We start from the raw sequence: 19,513 nt of genomic DNA, 5'->3' as shown, positions 1-19,513 counted from the left end.
ATCAGAGCAACAAAAAGAGTTTGTAAAAATTGTATTATATTTTTTTGTCAATTCTTTAATATTTATTTGACACCTGATGTTCAAAGATTAACGTGTGCTCCCCTTATATTACAAAGTAAAATAGGAATGGAAATCAATTCTTTTCTACATTGGATACTCCACAGGTCAAAGGTTTTAGAACATCTAATTTGTTCTATTGTTCTAGTTTCTTCCATGGTTGAACCTGCTGGACATATGTCTTTTTTCATGTATGTAATGCAGGTAATGCATGTAAGTGCTTGTGGGGGCAGGGTAGAGGGGAAGGGTTTAGGAAGGGTAGTAAGATGTTGTATTGATGACATTTATTTTCTGTGTATGTTGTATGAATATGGGCACATTGCTTATATGATTGTAATTTGGAAAGTACTGTAAAGTAACATGGAACTATGAATGTAACTATTGTGAGAAAGTGAGAGGTGTTGTGTGGGAAAACTGCTATCTGTCCTACAGGCAGATGAAATGCTGGTGGTAAAAGCCCTGGGTTTGTCTGCAGTAACCCAAGGGTTAATGCAGACATATAGTAAGCAGGAGTAGTCTTTTGGCCCATGTTGGCCTAGCTAACACAGACACATTTGTAATGTCCGTACTGGGCCTGCTTATTATGGAGTAGGGGTAGGCTGGTAGTGGGACTCCTACTCCACCCGGGCTTCGGTCCTGGCCTTTTGTATAGTCCACAGGTGCGGGTCACAGGTCTCGTTAGAGCCTGATTTAGTCTGCAGGCCAGAAGCAGTAGGAGAGGCCCTACCTGGAGAGCTGAAAGCGAGATTGCATTCTCACAGCAAAGGTAACTGAGGGTCTCCTGTCTTACTGCTGGCCAAGAGCGTGTGCCAGGCAGCCTGGTACCCGGATAGCTAGGGTTCATCAAATGTATTAGACAGCGCCTAGCCGGGCAGGAATTACTTTTGTAATGTTTTTGCATGTGCCTAAGCCAAGGCTGAAGTTGTGTTCTGTTTTGCAAGTGTGAATAAACACTTAAGTTGGACTTTTAAACCTGCGTGTGTCACTGCTTCCTGCACTGCTACCACTCAACTACCAGAGCAATTCCCCACATATGGTGGATTGGAGCGGGCATAGTGCAGTGAAGTATACACTAGTGCATGACCTGGACAGCACTGAAGCTGCAAGCCACGGCCATGGAGGAGTTAATCAAGCAGCTTGTCCAGTCCAATGTGCAGAAGCAAGAGACAAACAGATTGCTGCTCCAGCAGATAACAGCCCTGACCGCTGCTCAGCAAAGGACTGTCCCAGCAATGACGGTGAAGGACGCCAGGAAAGAGGTCCGCAAAGCTATAACCAAGATGACCGCCGAGGATGATGTGGAGGCCTATCTGACAGGCTTTGAGAGGGTGGCCACCCGAGAGAGGTTGCCACAGCAGCACTGGGCAGAGGTGTTGGCCCCCTTCCTCGTCGCTGATCCCCAGCAGGCATACTACGACCTGAGTGAGGAGGATGCCCGGGACTACTCCAAGGTAAAGGCAGAGATCTTGACCCGACTAGGAGTGGATCAGCATCTACGCGCTCAAAGAGTGAATAGCTGGAGATACGAGGAGGCGCTACCACCGAGGGGGCAGATGCACCAACTTGTTCACTTGGTCCGCAAGTGGCTTCAGCCAGAGACATCAACCCCAGCCCAAATGGTCGAGAAGGTTGTTTTGGACCGTTTCCTGAGGGCCTTGCCGGGTGAGATCCAACAATGGGTGGGACACGGGGACCCGTCTGATGCCGAGGCGCTGGTGGGGTTGGTGGAGAGGTTTTGTGCCACTCAGTCCCTAACAAAGAAAGCCCCTTATACCCAGACAGGCCTTAAGGCACGGAAGGTCTTGTCACCCACAAATTCCCGGGGCAGGACAATGCCCAATGTCCGGGAAGTACCCCAGGGGAGGAGGAGGGGGGAGGCTCCCACCTGTTGGACCTGCCATGAGTCAGGTCATATTGCAGCCCATTGCCCCAATTCTTCAGAGCCCATGGACTGCAGTTCCGCCAGAAGGGTTTCTCTCTATGCTGCCCCTGTCTACACAGCTACTAGCCCCGACTCTGCTGATGAGCGCCACCTGTGCCGGGTGACTGTGGCAGGGCATCCAGCGTTGGCCCTGCTGGACTCAGGCAGTCGGGTGACCTTGATTAATGGGTCCCTCACAGACCCCAAGGCGGTCACAGGGCGCACAATTGGAGTCCTGTGCATCCACAGGGACGTAAAGGACTACCCCACCACAGTTATTAACTTCCAGACCTCTTGTGGAGAGATGCTACATGAGGCAGCGGTTGTCATGAACTTGCCCCATGATCTTATTTTGGGACGGGACTTCCCCATGTTCTGGACTCTATGGCGGGGAAACCAAGAGTTGGGGGGTTGCTTTCCTGTGTTGTCTGGTCAGATCTCTGAACCCGAGCCTGATGACCCAGATTCTGGAGTTCCTGCCGTAGGGGTGACCGCCACAGAAGATGGAAGTGTAATGTTTCCCCTAGATGTTATGGCAGGCGAAACTGAGGAGGTAGTGACAGGACCGCAGTTGTTGGATTTGGAGGTATCCCGTGACAACTTTGGTACTGCACAACTCCAGGACCCCACTCTGGTCCGCGCCAGAGAAAATGTGGTAGAGATTAATGGTGTACCTCAGCACCCAGGTGCGGATAAGTTGTTCCCTTGAGTGGTGGTAAATCAGGAGTTATTGTACCGCATTGATAAGGTCCACGGTGAAACCCGGGAGCAGTTAATGGTACCTCAGCCATATCGTCAGATGGTGTTAGACCTTGCACATAAGCATGTGATGGGAGGGCACCTAGGTACCACAAAAACTCTGGAACGCATCTTGCAGCGTTTTTATTGGCCCGGAGTGTACGATAGGGTAAAAAGGTATTGTGAAACTTGCCCTGATTGTCAATTGCATGCTCCCATGGTACACTTTCGAAGTCCGTTGGTACCTCTGCCCATTATTGAGGTACCCTTTGAAAGGGTCGCCATGGATTTGGTCGGTCCTTTGGTTAAATCTGCTCGGGGGCATCAGCATATCCTGGTAGTCATGGACTATGCTACCCGATATCCTGAGGCCATCCCACTACGGCACACTTCGGCGAAACTAATTGCTAAAGAGTTGTTTGCCATGTTCTGCCGGGTGGGACTTCCCAAGGAGATCCTCACAGATCAGGGGACTCCTTTTATGTCAAAAGTCACCAAGGAGCTATGTCGGCTCTTTAATATTAAACAGTTACGCACCTCTGTGTACCATCCTCAGACGGATGGATTGGTAGAACGGTTTAACAAAACTTTAAAGAGTATGCTAAAAAAGGTGGTAAACAAGGATGGGAAGGACTGGGATGTACTGTTGCCATATTTAATGTTCGCCATCCGAGAAGTCCCACAAGCCTCTACTGGGTTCTCGCCGTTTGAGTTAGTGTATGGCAGACATCCCAGGGGTCTCCTGGACATAGCCAAAGAGACATGGGAACAAGAGCCCACCCCCCACAAAAGTGTAATAGACCATATCTCAGATATGCAGGACAGGGTGGCGGCTGTCATGCCCATTGTCAAAGAGCATATGGAGGAGGCACAAAGAACTCAAAGCTGGGTCAGCAAAAGTAAGGAGCTTTAGTCCCGGTGATCGTGTGTTGGTGCTAGTCCCCACTGTAGAAAGTAAGTTTCTCGCTAAATGGCAAGGACCGTATGAGGTTATAGAGAAAATAGGAGAGGTGAACTACAGGATACGTCAGCCCGGACGGAGAAAACCCGAGCAGACTTATCATGTAAATCTGTTAAAGGCCTGGAAAGACAGAGAGAGTCTGCTTACAGAGATGGTTCTGGCTAGTCCACCTCCTGCGATACCCTCACAGGCTGCAGATAAGCCTGTGCCGGAGGCAGAAGTGCGAATAGCCGATACCCTTACCAAAGAGCAACAGCGAGAGGCTAGAGAGTTTGTAGCAAGAAATACAGATGTATTCTCAGAGTTGCCAGGCTACACATCTGTAATTAAACATGATATTGTCACTGAGCCAGGGGTAAGGGTAAGATTAAGGCCGTACCGAGTCCCTGAAGCTCGTAGACAAGCCATATCAGAGGAGGTTCAGAAGATGCTGAAGCTAGGGGTTATTGAGGAGTCCAAAAGTGAGTGGGCCAGTCCAATTGTTCTAATTCCCAAACCGGATGGGACGTTGCGATTTTGCAACGATTTTAGAAAATTGAATGAGGTGTCTAAGTTTGATGCCTACCCCATGCCCCGGGTGGATGAGCTTATTGAGAGACTAGGGGGTGCTCGGTACTTTACCACCCTGGATCTAACTAAAGGATATTGGCAGGTACCCCTGACCGATAGGGCTAAAGAAAAGACAGCCTTTGTTACCCCTGAGGGCCTTTTTCACTATGTTGTGTTACCTTTTGGGCTTCATGGGGCCCCTGCGACCTTTCAACGGTTAATGGACATAGTGTTAAAGCCACATAGGAGATACGCCTCTGCCTATCTAGATGACATTATCATCTACAGCCAAGACTGGGCGAGTCACTTGGCCAAGGTACAGGCCTGACCGCAAACCCCAAGAAGTGTGCGCTGGGAATGGAGGAAACACACTATTTGGGGTATGTGATCGGTCGAGGTATAATTAAACCTCAGGTCAACAAGATTGACGCTATACAGGGTTGGCCTCAACCAGTGAGCACAAAGCAAGTCAGAGCATTCCTGGGCATTGTCGGGTACTACAGACGGTTTATACCAAACTTTGCCACCGTGTCCGCTCCCCTGACAGACCTGCTGAAGGGTAAAAGGCCTGTCATGGTGCGGTGGAATGAACAAGCAGAAGGTGCTTTTCAGGCATTGAAGTCTGCGTTGTGTGGATCTCCCATCCTCATTGCGCCAAACTTCAAGAGAGAGTTTATTGTGCAGACAGATGCGTCAGATGTAGGGCTGGGAGCTGTCCTCTCTCAGGAGGTGAATGGAGAAGAACACCCCATTACCTACCTGAGCAGGAAACTCACGCCAGCTGAAAAAAATTACAGTATCGTAGAGAAGGAATGTCTAGCGATAAAATGGGCATTAGAGTCCCTACGGTACTACTTGCTGGGACGACAGTTCCGTCTCATAACTGACCACTCTCCTCTCACGTGGATGAGTAGAACTAAGGAGAAGAACGCCAGGGTCACTAGGTGGTTCTTGTCCCTCCAAAATTTCAGCTTTACGGTGGAGCACAGAGCCGGGAAGCTACAGGGCAATGCGGATGCCTTGTCCTGAACGCATTGCTTAATGTCAGGAGTTCGCCCCGGTGGGTCTGAACTGAGGGGGAGGGTATGTGAGAAAGTGAGAGGTGTTGTGTGGGAAAACCGCTATCTGTCCTACAGGCAGATGAAATGCATGTGGTAAAAGCCCTGGGTTTGTCTGCAGTAACCCAAGGGTTAATGCAGACATATAGTAAGCAGGAATAGTCTGTTTTGTCTGTGTTGGCCTAGCTAACACAGACACATTGGTAATATCCGTACTGGGCCTGCTTATTATGGAGTAGGGGTAGGCTGGTAGTGGGACTCCTACTCCACCCGGGCTTCGGTCCTGGGCTTTTGTATAGCCCACAGGTGCGGGTCACAGGCCTCGTTAGAGCCTGATTTAGTCTGCAGGCCAGAAGCAGTGGGAGAGGCACTACCTGGAGAGCTAAAAGCGAGATTGCATTCTGACAGCAAAGGTAACTGAGGGTCTCCTGTCTTGCTGCTGGCCAAGAGCGTGTGCCAGGCTGCCTGGTACCCGGATAGCTAGGGTTCGTCAAATGTATTAGACAGCGCCTAGCCGGGCAGGAATTACTTTTGTAATGTTTTTGCATGTGCCTAAGCCAAGGCTGAATTTGTGTTCTGTTTTGCAAGTGTGAATAAACACTTAAGTTGGACTTTTAAACCTGCGTGTGTCACTGCTTCCTGCACTGCTACCACTCAACTACCAGAGCAATTCCCCACACTATGTATGTATTTTTTTTACATTAATACAGGTCTACTACAGCAAATAATTTAAATAGGTAAAAATAACATTTAACAAATATTCTTTTTCAACCTAAAATGTAACAATAGTCTGAATTTCGGCTTTTATGGAAAACATCAAAGAACAGGTGCAGCAGATTTGTACATTGCTCTACAGGAAAAAGGCAATTAGCAAATGAAGACAAACACCAATTACGGTATAATTCTTGGAAATGTGGGTTTTTCTTACAGTAAAAATTATATAAAACCGCAGCACAGCACAGGAATGGTTGAACTCAAAAAATGTGCTTCATTCCATCCACGCGCAACGTTTCCATCGCTTTGCGATCTTTGTCAAGCATAGCAATCAAAGCATCGACGGCATACCTGGTTCAAATCCAAGTGTATATAAAGTTAAAAAAAAAAGTTGAAAACATCTTTAAAATAAAAAATAAATAAATTACAGTAAATGGCACGTTCCAATAGAAACGACTAATAAAGTATAAAAATCATGAATACACAAAACTCCACCAGATTTTTGGTATTGTTGCATCCGCAAACAGAAAATATGGGAGCAGGAACTAGGTAAATCTTTCTCTGAGGAAGAATGGGCCAAATCATTCGAGCTTTGTCATAAGCTTTCCATATCAGGTAGGGCTCAGGAATCCAATTTTAAAATACTATCGCGATGGTACTGGACCCCGCGAAACTGAGCAAAATCTACCCCTCGTGCTCTGATTTATGCTGGCGATGCAGACAAGCCCAAGGCTCTATGACTCATATTTGGTGGGGATGTCCCTTATTGAGGCCACATTGGAACAGAGTAATAAATTTGATATCAAAACTGACAGGTATCAGACTACACAACGACCCTGCCACTCTTCTGCTGAACATCATCCCAATCCCAATGCACAAGGCTAAAAAATTACTCATGGGTTTTCTATTGATTGCTGCCAGGTTATTGATACCGCGATTGTGGAAATCCACTAGGGTACCTTCTAGCTCTTACTTCCTCTCGGAAATTTCAACAATACACAGAATGGAAGAACTCACGGCAGATTCCCACCACACCACTGAACAACATATAAAGACATGGGGTCCATGGCTTGAGTTCAGGAACTCCCCGGACTTCCTTTCGTTCTCGTAAACCCTGAGGTATACGTTTACTTCTAATCTCAAAACAGGGATGCCTTCGCAAATCCCAACTCCCCCTCTTTCCTCCCTACAATTTTCCTCCCTCCCTCCTTAAATTGAGTTTGTTGTAACTAGTATTGGGATGTTTTCCCCACCAATAAAAAGGGGACTTTGGGGGATATTTATCAGGACCTCGGCGCAGAGGCCCCTGAAATAATCGCAAATGCTAGCTTATTGCTAGGAACACCCATTTCCGGGATATCCCGTGGAAACACCCACACATATATATGCAACATCCCCCACCGGAGCCTTTTCTTGGGGCCTGGAGACAGCCGGGGCCCGGAATACCTGAGTGGCTGGCGGTTGCGGCCTAGGCACGCTAGTGTCACGGTGCCTGGTATGGGGAACCGGAGGGCTGTCCTACAGCCTGGCAGGTCTCCAGCAGGGTGGTGTTGGCAAGAAATGATGAGGGAGAGGCTGCTATAGCGGTTCTCCCTGGGGCAACCCTTTGGTGTCTAGAGTATGAGTCTCTGTGTGGTGGACAGGGTGCCTGTGATGGTGGCAGCCGTAGTAGCAGGGACCAGACGAAGGCAGACGTTGAACAAAAATAACTTACAGTTCTTTATTGGAACCGACAGGAACATTAGCAACGTGCCTTAACAGGATGGTGGAATGCTGGAGATGTAGTTGGAGGGAGCCACAGGATGTAGATCACCAGCCTGGATGCAAAGGGCAGGCTGGGAGATAGCTGTGTCCTGGAAGGATGCTTCAGCTTTATCCTGGATTGCTTCAGGTATCACCCTTGAAGGTAGGATGATACCCCTTTCCTCTCGCTAACTAGCTATTAGCTCCATTCTTCAGGCAGGGAGCTGGGCTCACCTGCTCTCGTCTGGTGTGCTGGCTGCACAGACTCCTCAGAGTCTGTACTGGATTAACTCCAGTCTGCTTCTGAGCTACTGCTCAGCTAACTGCTCTCTAGAAGTTTCCTGACCAGGGGTTTTGTTTCTCCCACTGGTCAGGTGGTGGCTGCTCCTCCAATTACCTCTAAGCTTACAGAAACAGAGTGTAACACATGTGATTGGCTGACACATATGACATCACACAAAACAATTAACTCCTGCCTTACCAGGCAGGTTCTACCACTGCAGTGTTCCCCTGTGTTATCAAGGGACTATGTAGTGACATGCTGTGGGACGTATTCGCAAACACAGCTCTGCCTTGCATCGGCGAGGGTGTTGCAATATATATACAAAATTCATGCAAGATACAAAGTTTAAATATAAAAACAACATAGCAATAAAAGATATAACATCAATACTACTTATTTTTAAACATTTTTTTACTAATAGATATCATTATTATATATAATTAGTATCTTCCCTCTTCCTGAAACTTAATCTTTCTAAGACCGAACTTCTTGTCTTTCCACCATCCACTAACAGAGCCTTTCCTAACCTCTCCACATCAGTCTGTGGTGTCACCATAACCCCAAAGCAGCAGGCCCGCTGTCTTGGGGTTGTGCTGGACTCCGACCTCTCCTTTGAGCCACACATTCAATCTCTTGCTCGCTCTTGCCGGATGCATCTCAGAAACATCTCCAGAATCCGACTGTTTCTCACATTTGAAACCTGTAAAATGCTAACTGTTGCTCTGATTCACTCTCGACTAGACTACTGTAACTCTCTACTAACCGGTCTTCCACTCACCAAACTCTCTCCTCTCCAATCGATTCTTAATGCAGCAGCCAGGCTCGTCTTTCAGACTAAACGCTACACGGATGCCTCCAGTTCATGCCAGCCCCTGCACTGGCTGCCAGTCTCCTTTCGAATACAGTTTAAAATAATAACCCTCATCCACAAAGCTCTGTATAATACTGCACCCCCCTACCTCTCCTCTCTTATCTCAGTCGCCCAACATGTGCTCTTAGATCCGCCAGTGATCTTAGATTAACCTCTACCCTAGTGCGGACCTCCCACTCGCGTCTCCAAGACTTCTCTAGAGCTGCACCAATTCTATGGAATGCTCTGCCCCGGACTATCAGACTAATACCTAACCTCCAAAGTTTCAAACGTGCTCTTAAAACCCATTTCTTTAGGCAAGCCTATAACACTCATTAACTGCATGAAGTTTTAACTCTTCTACTAACCCGTCCTGTGTCCTCCTCCCATCTGTTACCCAGCAACCAGCAGGCACTTCTCTGCGGTCCCATAGACCCTGGACCTTGTATTTAAGATGACGGCTGATGATTGGTTCAAGCGACAGCAATCCCATTTATTATATTTTGTTCTATTCCCTTAAGAAGAATGTCTTGACCATTAAATATTCTTTTACCTCTTGTGTCACCCCACTCCTCCTTATAAACTGTAAGCTCTTGCGAGCAGGGACATCACTACTCTTGTTCCATACGAATGTTTGTGCTCTGTCATGTTTTATTTTATTATATTTGTATTTGTCCCCTACGATTTGTAAAGCGCTACGGAATATGATGGCGCTATATAAATAAAGATTATTATTATTATTTGTTATGTGTGAACAGCTCCCTAGGAATGAACCTATTTCTTGGTGTAGCTTGTCACATCAACTCCCTCTAGTGGTTGATAATTGGATTGCACAACATGGAAAGCTTCCGATTAGTTAATGAGAGAATGAGACCCATCCTATTCACAAAGGCTTTCTAGGTTTTGCAGAGACAAGTTAGCGTATAGGTAAAGTGTTAGGAATATTTTATGTCTCTAGTGTTAAGGGTGCTACAGATTTCCTTTGATAGTTGCCGGGAGCCAACACAAAGGTATGAAAAATACAATTAATTTGTTATATTACTGTACGTCTTGGTTGGACTCCCGGTAGCCAGAAATAAAAGAGAGCAGTTCCAAATCTAAAACAAAATTAAAATAAATGATGAAAAAGACACAGTGTACAACTCTACAACCTTAGTCCTCCAGTACAGCTCCCAATACTATAATATCAGGAATATTGTAAATAAATCTATTCCTTACTAACTGGTGATCGCATCATGGAGTGTTGAAGGATGGCTGCATGGATGAGAACTCAGGGGGAGGGGGGGGGGGGGTTAAATGTAATGCCACCAGGTACAAAACTTGTACATTTGTAATTAACACAAAAACATTCTACTCCACTGATCAATTTAGGGAATTCAAGATTAAGCAACTGCTCAATTGCAACACACAATGTGTAATTTACATGATCACATGCAAGATTTTCAATGGATACGATGTGGGTCAAACCTATAGAGCGTTTTCTTGAGCAAATCAAGGACATAGCCAACCCTGAAGGAAAATCCCTTTGGGTGTATCTAGACTCTTTTTGACACCACATAAGGGGGAGGTTAAAGGTCTCGAAGGTTTTGCTATGGAAAAAGTGCAAATCAAACAGAGGGGGAGATATAAATCACAAACTGAGGGACAGAGAAGCCTATTGGCTCCTTACATCGGATACCAGATTTCCCAATGGAATGAATTTTTTAGTGATAGTGAGCGTAATAATTACAAGCATAACTGAAGCCATAGACTGCATCTGCTGCTCTTTTAGAACCTTTCCGTCTTTGCATTAGTTAATTGTTGTTGCTTTTCAAACTGTACACGTTTTTTGATAATATATTTTAATTTTGTTTTAGATTTGGGACAGCTCTCTTTTATTTCTGGTTGGCTACCGGGAGTCCAACCAAGACGTATAATAATATAACAAATTGATTGTATTTTTCATACCTTTGTGTTGGCTCCCGGCAACTATCAAAGGAAATCTGTAGCATCCTTAATACTACAGTGCGATCCAATTCTCAACCACTAGAGGGAGTTGATGTGACAAACTAAACCAAGAAATAGCTGTCCACACATAACAAATACTAATTATATATAATAATGGTATTTATTAGTAAAAAATGTTTTATAAAATATGTAGTATTGCTGTCATATCACGGGTATATGTGCGCCTGTGACCCGAACCCTTGTTTCGGGTCACAGGCGCACCCGAGTGACTCCGTGTGGGCAGCTGTGCTCGCCGCGTTGCTCACCCTGCTGGGATACAGCGCCGTCTCCCGCGGCTCCTTGTGCGCACGCTGGCTCTGTTAGATTTAAAGGGCCAGCGCACCTGTGATTGGCGCTGGCCAGCTGCCCATCCTGATAAATTCCCAGCCTCTTCCTGTGTTCCCTGCCATATCTTTGTGCCTCACAGCCTTAGAAAAAGCTTATTCTCATGTCCTTTGCGTTTATAGTGATTTCTAGTCGTGACCTTGATTCCATTCCTCACTACGCTCTTGACCTATTGCTACGTCCCCGACTCTGATCCCGTGCTGCCTGTCCTGACCTCCTGCCTGTCCCCGACTACGATTCTGCCTAACGTCTGTGTACCTCGCCTTTGCTGCCACTGCGGACAAAGTTGCACCTGTGGAACGACCTGGTGGTACCCTGCCACAGCAAGTCCAACTGGTGAAAATTGGGTGCCACTTAGACTCCGGTCCCAGGTGTCGGCTTACGTCATCGTCCGCAGTGGTCCAGAGGGTCCACTACCCCTGGAGCCTGACAGTATATATGTGTGTGGGTATTTCCATGGGATGTTGTCCCGGAAATGGGTGTTTCACATTTGAAAATTATTCACAAAAGGTTTGAAGTGAATACAGTCACATAGGAGTCATGATTAAGAGCAGGTAAACTACTTGAAACATTTTTTAGTTTTCTGTACACCTGGATGTTATAGAAGCTCAAATAAAGACGACTTTTCACAAGATCGTCATGAGCTAGATCTGGATTTTTTCTTTCTATGATCCCAGCAACTCACCCCAGTATATAGAAAGTCCCAGCACATACCCCCTATATATAGGTATCCCAGCAAATGGCCACAGTTTATAGGTATCCAAGCACATTTTGCCAGTATATAGGTAGTCCCAGCACATGCACTGAGTATACAGGTCACCCAGACCAACATATTCCGCCTGTATATAGGTTGTCCCAGCACATGCCCTCTGTATAAAGGCAGCCCCAGCACATGCTTACAAGTATATAAGTAGTCCCAGCACATTTCCCCAGTATATAGGTAGTCCCAGCACATTCTCTTTTTATGTTGCCATGCCCTTTGCAGTGGGGTGCACCATGCTCGAGAGGATAATTCCAACAGAGGTTGGTGAGCTGGGACATTATCCTTATATTCCAGTTGCTGGGATACCTATAATACTGGGGCATGTATTGGGACTACCTATATTCTGGGGACATATATTGGAACTACCTGTAACTCGGGGCATGTGCTGTGAAACTACCTATCTACTGGGGGCATGCGCTGAGATTCCTATAAACTTTAGGAATTTGCTGGGACTTTCTATATACAGGGGTCATGTGCTGGCATACTTATATATTGGGGCATGTTCTGGGACTCACTATAGACTCCACTTCCGTGCCTCGAAGTCCAAAGGAAATCCTAAGTTGGGAATATATATATGCGAATTACCGAGGTAAAGAGTAAAAGTTTTTTTATTTTTGTATACTCACAAAACAAGGTTAAAATCACGAGCAAAAGTCTCTTAAAAGCGTCAAACACCTGTACACATATTCCCAGCATAGGATTTCCTTTGGACTTCGAGGCACGGAAGGGGAGTGAGGTCTATAGTGGAACCCAGCACGGGAAAAAGTATGCAGAAACAGGAGGAATTACTGAGGAACTCTTCAATTTTTAACCTACCGGGGACTTGGTGAGATGGTCTTTTGGGACTGTTATGTGAATATAGTAAAAAGAGTAGAGAGCTAACATCTTGGATATAATTTTTGTTTTGTTGGCTAGCTTTGGGAGTGTGCCGCGTTAGTAGCTCCTCTGTTTAACCCCTCCTTTTTAAGATATCAAAACTGTGTGAAGATGTTCTGGGACTACCTATAAACTGGGAGCATGTGTTGGCACTACCTATATACTGGGGACAACTCCTGGGACTACCCTGTATATTGAGGGCATGTGCTGGACTACCTATATACCGGGGGCTTTTCTAGGGCTGCCTATATTCAAGGTGGTATGTACTTAGGTTGATTATATACTTGGGGCATATAATGTAACTACCTGTATACTGGGGGAATGTGCTGGCCTGGGCTACCTATATACTGGGGGCATGTGCTGGGACTACCTATAAACTGGGAGCATGTGTTGGGACTACCTATATACTGGGGACAACTCCTGGGACTACCCTATATATTGAGGGTATGTGCTAGACTACCTATATACAGGGGGCTTTTCTGGGGCTGCCTATATTCAAGGTGGTATGTACTTAGGTTGACTATATACTTGGGGCATATAATGTAACTACCAGTATACTGGGGGAATGTGCTGGCCTGGGCTACCTATATACTGGTAGCATGGGCTGGGACTAAGGATTGACTGAGGACTGGAGTCGGCATCCGGTATTAAATACTCCTAATGTTTTAAAATGGAGGAAACCGACTCAGGTACTTCTTCCTCTTCCTCCTCCGACTCAGGTACTTCGCTACAGTTCACAATTCCAAACTATCAGCAATATTATTCTAAGACACCTACCACTCCTTAATGAGAACCCGATTCTTGAGAAAATTCAGGCAGGTGGATGTGGGATTGTGTCCCGAAGAAAAAAACTTTGGGTAATAGTCTCTCACCCTCTGTAATATCGTTTACCACTGCAATATTACCAATGTTATTTACACTGTGTTTTGTGATGAATGTCAGATGCAGTATATAGGTCAAACAAGTGGGAAATTCAAGACAAGATTTTTAGAGCATCTCAAAGATATTAAATACCCGGAGGGTAAAAACCTCTCGGGCATATCTAAGCATTTTTTGAATATACAAGGTGGTAGAACTAATACCTTGAGAAGTAATGCTTTTGAAAAAGCTTGCATTCCCAGAAGGAGCGGTGACATTGGGTCACTTCTGAAAAACAGAGAGAAATTTACATTAAGAACAATCTTTCCGCAGGGGATGAACTATAGAAGCGAACTAATGTGCCATTACTAACATCCTCATGTCAGTCTAATACCAGGTCATGTTCTAATTTTGGTTTTAACTTTCAGATCCCAAGCAAAGCAGTCTCCATCGTTTGACCAACCGGTATTATAATACGATATTATTATTTCAAGTTACATATTTTTTTTAAAAATGTTTAAATAAAATTTTATTCATATTAAAAAGGAAGAAATTTTTACAGAGATTTCAGATCACAATATATAAAACAACAAGAAATTTTCTTCTCTTTTAAAAAAAAAAAATCTAGATCATCATATAAACATTTTCATAACAAGCAGAGTACATGTACATAGATATTACCATTTCAAATACCAATTATCCAAAAGGGTGGCATCCATTGTGTGCCATTCCCTATAGATCCCTCCTATCGAGAACCTGGTAAGGTGTTCAAATTTCTTTGAAAGGAGAGAATTTAGTACGTACTACGCTTGTCTTTATCACTTCTTCCTATATAAAAAGTAGTTCTAGAGTCCCCCATCCCCCCATACCCGCTGACAGAGGAAAATATTAATCCTCCTAAATACCCCTTCCCAATAGCTCCTAATCACCGGGCAGGACCATGCCGTATGTACAAAATCTGCTTCAACCGCTTGACATTTCCAGCACCTGGGTTCCTCCCTCAGCTTCATTCTATACAGTGTCGATGGTGTATGATATACCTGATGTATAATATTAAAGTGGATTAACCTGTGATTCCAGCTTAAAGAACCCTTTTTTTGTATTCATGTGAATAATATCCCATCTGTCTTAACTCAGTGAACACTTTCCCACTTACTTTTAGAGTTATGTACAAAGCCCTTTGAATAACAATCCCTTAAAAATCTGTATATTTTATGTGATTTTGCTACCGTGCACCGCATTCTTGATAAAAGATATACAGTCATGTGACTCTAACTTCATTTCCTTACTATGTACATTGTGTTTCATGGCGTGTTTCAATTGTAAGTATCTAAGCCAGTCTCCTCCTTTTATTCCGTGTATCCTTTCATCGCTGGAAAGGATATAAACTGTCCGTCAAACATAATTTGTGAAATATATCTAATACCTAACCCCCACCAAAAGTGTCTATCAGGTAATTCTTGCACGCCAATCAAGTTGTTGTTAAACCCTAATAGGGTATCATGTAAATAACCGTTCACTCCCAAGATCTTCTTAAGGGCTATCCAGGACCTTATCAACGTTCCACCTACAGTGTTTTTGTGAAAAAACTCTCCTTCTATTGAGGAGCCCTCTAGAAACTTAAAGATGGTTTCTACTTTGTCATGCACTGTTTTTACCAGTTTAGTCATTAGTAAGTTGTCCCTCCATCCTACTGGGCGGCCAGGTAGTACCCACGAAAAAAGGGCATACCCAGTCCCCCTTTACCTATAGGTCTATACAGGAAGTTTATCTTCATCCTGACTCTTTTTCTCCTCCAGATCAGGTCATTTAAGATTGCCTCAATCAATTTAAAGTAGGATTCTTCTATCCAAACGGGTGATGCTGATAAAAAATATAGTATTTGTGGGAGGAGGATCATTTTTATTAATCCAATCCTATCGGCCCTGGATAACGGCAGTTTATTCCAACCTCCAGTTCTCTTTCTCAATGTGCTGATTAGGGGAGCTAGATTTAACCAATGGTATTCTTCCAGCTTACCAGATACCTCTATACCCAGATACTTAAAACTCTTCACACAAGCTAGCGTAACATTAGGGGTGGTAAATAGCTACAAAGACATGGAAGAGGCTATAAAAAACATGAAGCTAATTATAGATTCCACTAAAAAAGAAAATAAAGTTGCAGGATAAACTGACGGATCTGGAGGATAGATCTAGACGATCAAATATCAGAATTGTGGGGGGTTCCTGAAGGTGAATTTGATAAAGAAATGATTAAGGGGATTACAAAATGGTTACAGGATACCTTCAACCCCGATGGCTTTTCAAAAGTTTTCAGAATTGATAGACCCCATAGAATCCCCTTTAAGAAACCCCCTCCAGGTTCTTTGCCCAGGGCAATCTTTGCAAAAATGATAAGCTCCTAAGATTTTGACTACATTCTAAGCCAGGTCCGGGATATTGCTGATCTGACCATAAATGGAGCTAAGGTGACTATATACCCTGACTATTCTAAAGAAACCCAATTACAAAGAGCAAGTTTCAAATGGGTCAAGAAATTACTACTTGAAGGTAAAGTGAAAAACGCACTTTTATTCCCTGCGAAATTGTGGGTTATACATCAAGAGACAAGCTGGTTCTTTAGCTCTGCATCGGAAGCGGTGAGCTGGCTGGACCAACAGGGGTTATAAGATGGGGCAATAAGAGCCCTTAGAAAGAAAATAATAGGGATTATAATAAAGGTGGGCCCAATAATGTACCTAGCAGGAAAATTATATGGGCGAGGTGGTGGGGTTGAGGGAGAGGAGGGTGGCGTCAGGAGGAGTTCGAGACCTGTTGAGAAGAAGGTGGAGACAGGTCATTGTGGGGTTTGGACAGGGGGAAGGAATTATCCCGCTGGCAGAGAGGGGCTGTTTTTTTTCCCCTTTCTTTTGCTAACAAATGGAAACCAGAATACTATCTTGGAACGTTAGAGGAATGAGCGAAAGAACTAGAAGGTGTCAAATCTTTGATGTTATTAGTAACCACCTTCCAGCTATTGTCTGTCTCCTTGAAACTCATTTGACCTCAGAGAACTCCTATTGTCTCAAAAAGAACTGGGCTGGAAGTATATTTCAATCATTTGGCACTAACTATTCTAGAGGGGTGTCTGTAATAATTCATAGAGATATAGATTTTGAAATAAAGGACTCTCTGAGAGACAAAGATGGTAAATATGTTTTTTTTCATGGTATATTGAAGGGCTTAGAAATCATTTTGGCATTTATATATATTCCTCCCCCAGCTTCATTAGAGGTAATTTATGCCTTATTGAAATTTATAGAACCCTGGGACCAGTGTCCCTTAATGGTAATGGGAGATTTTGACCTGGTGATGGATGGCCTGAAGGACAGGTTTAGGTTAATCCGGTTAATCTGCAGCAGAAGATTGAACTCGCTTTGCGAAGAACTAAACTGGATAGATGTATGGCGGAAATTATACGGGAACCAAAGAGCTTTCTCCTGTATGAGCCGCTCATACCAGACGTTATCCCGAATTGACCTATGCCTGTCCAATTTTGCCTTCTTTAACTTGATTCGTAAAATGGCATATGAAAACATTAGTATATCTGACCATGCCCCTGTTATGATTATTTTAAAATCAACATTACACATATATAAAAGATTCAAGCTTAACCCATACTGAATTTGTATCCTTAAAGATCACCTTGATATTGGGAAGGAGGTACAGGGGTTCTGGGAGCAGAACGTTGGTACTGCAGGTTATGGGTCAGTATGGGATGCTCTGAAAATCCACATGGGGGTAGTATACCGGAGGAAAATTAGACAGGCTAGGATTCAGTATAGTCAGCAAGAAAGTGATTTATCACAAAAATTGCGAAATTCAGAACCAAAACTTATTTTTTGAACCAAAAGGCACAGCATAAAATCTTTTTTCGCTCCCAACTCCACTTTGAGGGGGGTAAACCAGGGAAACAGTTAGCAAATATGATTCTGGAATCCGATAAAAATAACTTTATTACAGCTATTAGGAGGAAAGATGGAAAATTGTTAATGAGGAGGGTATATTACAAACTATAGCAAGTTTTTATGAGCAATTATATACATCTAAAAAGACATCCAACATTAGGGAAATTGAGGAATATCTGGAAGAGATACAGTTCCCTAAAATATCAGGTGATCTATGTCAGATGCTAAATGGCCCCATTAGGCTGGATGAACTGGGACTTGCCTTAGACTCATTCGGCAAGGATACTTTGCCGGGTCCCGATGGTCTGCCTTTCAGTTTTTACAAACAATATAAAGAAATACTGCTTCCCAGACTCCTGAAGGTATTAGAAGAAGTCATAGAATTGGGGGGAGTCACCAGGGCGATGGCTGCGGCCGGCATAGTTCTTATTCCAAAAAAAGATAAAGATCTAATGGATGTGGGCTCATATCGCCCGATATCATTGATAAACACCGACATTAAGATCTTTGCGAAGGTCCTCGCTATGAGATTACAAAAGGTTATAAAAAGTATCATACATAGAGACCAAAACGGGTTTATAACAGGGAGGAGTACAGGAGACTGTATTCAGCCGCTCTTCTCGGCCATTGACCATGGTGAGGGGGCGCTCCACTCCGTCCTGCCACTGGACGCAGTTAAGGCCTTTGACAGGGTAGAGTGGGGCTTTCTTTGGGAAGTAATGAAAAAGTTTGGACTGGGGGATCGCTTTATTGGTTTTGCCAGATGTATGTACAGGGCTCCCACAGCAAGAATTCGTATAGGATCCAATGAATCAAAGCTATTTCAGCTTACACGTGGGACGAGACAAGGGTGTCCCCTATCGCCCCTGTTATTCGCAATATATATTGAACCACTTGCCATTAAAATAAGAAATGACTCTAAGATACAAGGTGGAGGGTGTGGGGGCCCTGTATATAAGATTTGCTTATATGCCGATGATTTGGCTCTATTTTTACCGGACTCCCTGGTGTCAATAACAGCTGCAATTGCAACGGTTGAGGACTTTGGCAGACCCTCAGGTCTGAAAATCAATTGGGAGAAGTCAATTGTGATGGCCCTAAACCCGTTAGTGGAAGAATAGGTAGTCAATTTATATACTTACCGAATAAGTGACAACGCTGGCACTTGCCAAGTGTGAAGCAACCCATAAGGGATTGACACGGAGCTCCCACTGTTTATATGATGTGTGGTCACATGAGAAAGTCACATGATTATGTATTGTGAATAGCAACACGCCTCCATGACAACATGTGAAGATGATTCACTCAGCGTTTTTTCATCAAATGTTTAATGCAAAACCTTAAATGTATTTAATAAGATATGAACTGTATTCACTATTACATGGGAATTTTGTATTTTAATACGATTTGTATTTATATGTTATCATGGTTTGTTAGGGAGCATGTAGTAAGGAAAGCACACAATAATGCTGGAAACACATTTACTTTTTTACCTGTACCTGTTCCACGCCATGGATTGACAAAATAAAGGTGGTTAGAATTTGTTCAAGAGCTGGATCCGTGATTTAGTTTTTCTGAATATACTGCCCGGCAGCAGGGTGGATCCGTGCACTGAATGATAATGCCGAGGATTTGGGTGAGCTGGAGTATCTTTTATTCTTTCACTAATGTTTTGGGACTATCTATATTCTGGGGCATGTGCTGGGATACCCAAATACTGGGGGCATGTACTGGGACTACCTATATACGGGGGGAACATGTTGGGACTACCTATATACTGGAGGCATGTGGTAGGACTACCTATACACTAGGGGCATGTGCTTGGATACATGCAAGGTGCATGTGTTTGGGTTGACTATATA

At 44.2% G+C, this 19,513-nt stretch overlaps 1 long non-coding RNA gene across 1 annotated transcript in view; it reads right to left on the bottom strand.

Moving 5' to 3' along the window:
- The window catches only part of LOC140120666 (uncharacterized), a 28,282-nt gene extending 14,289 nt beyond the window's left edge, over positions 1-13,993 (bottom strand). The window contains exon 1 of the long non-coding RNA XR_011853935.1: positions 13,927-13,993. This is a non-coding gene — a long non-coding RNA (uncharacterized lncRNA). The remainder of the gene's footprint in view (positions 1-13,926) is intronic.
- Between the last annotated feature and the right edge of the window lie 5,520 nt (positions 13,994-19,513).

Source organism: Engystomops pustulosus, chromosome 3 (assembly GCF_040894005.1).
Source record: "Engystomops pustulosus chromosome 3, aEngPut4.maternal, whole genome shotgun sequence".
Lineage (NCBI taxonomy): Eukaryota > Metazoa > Chordata > Amphibia > Anura > Leptodactylidae > Engystomops > Engystomops pustulosus.
This window is presented reverse-complemented; position numbering and strand designations above follow the sequence as displayed.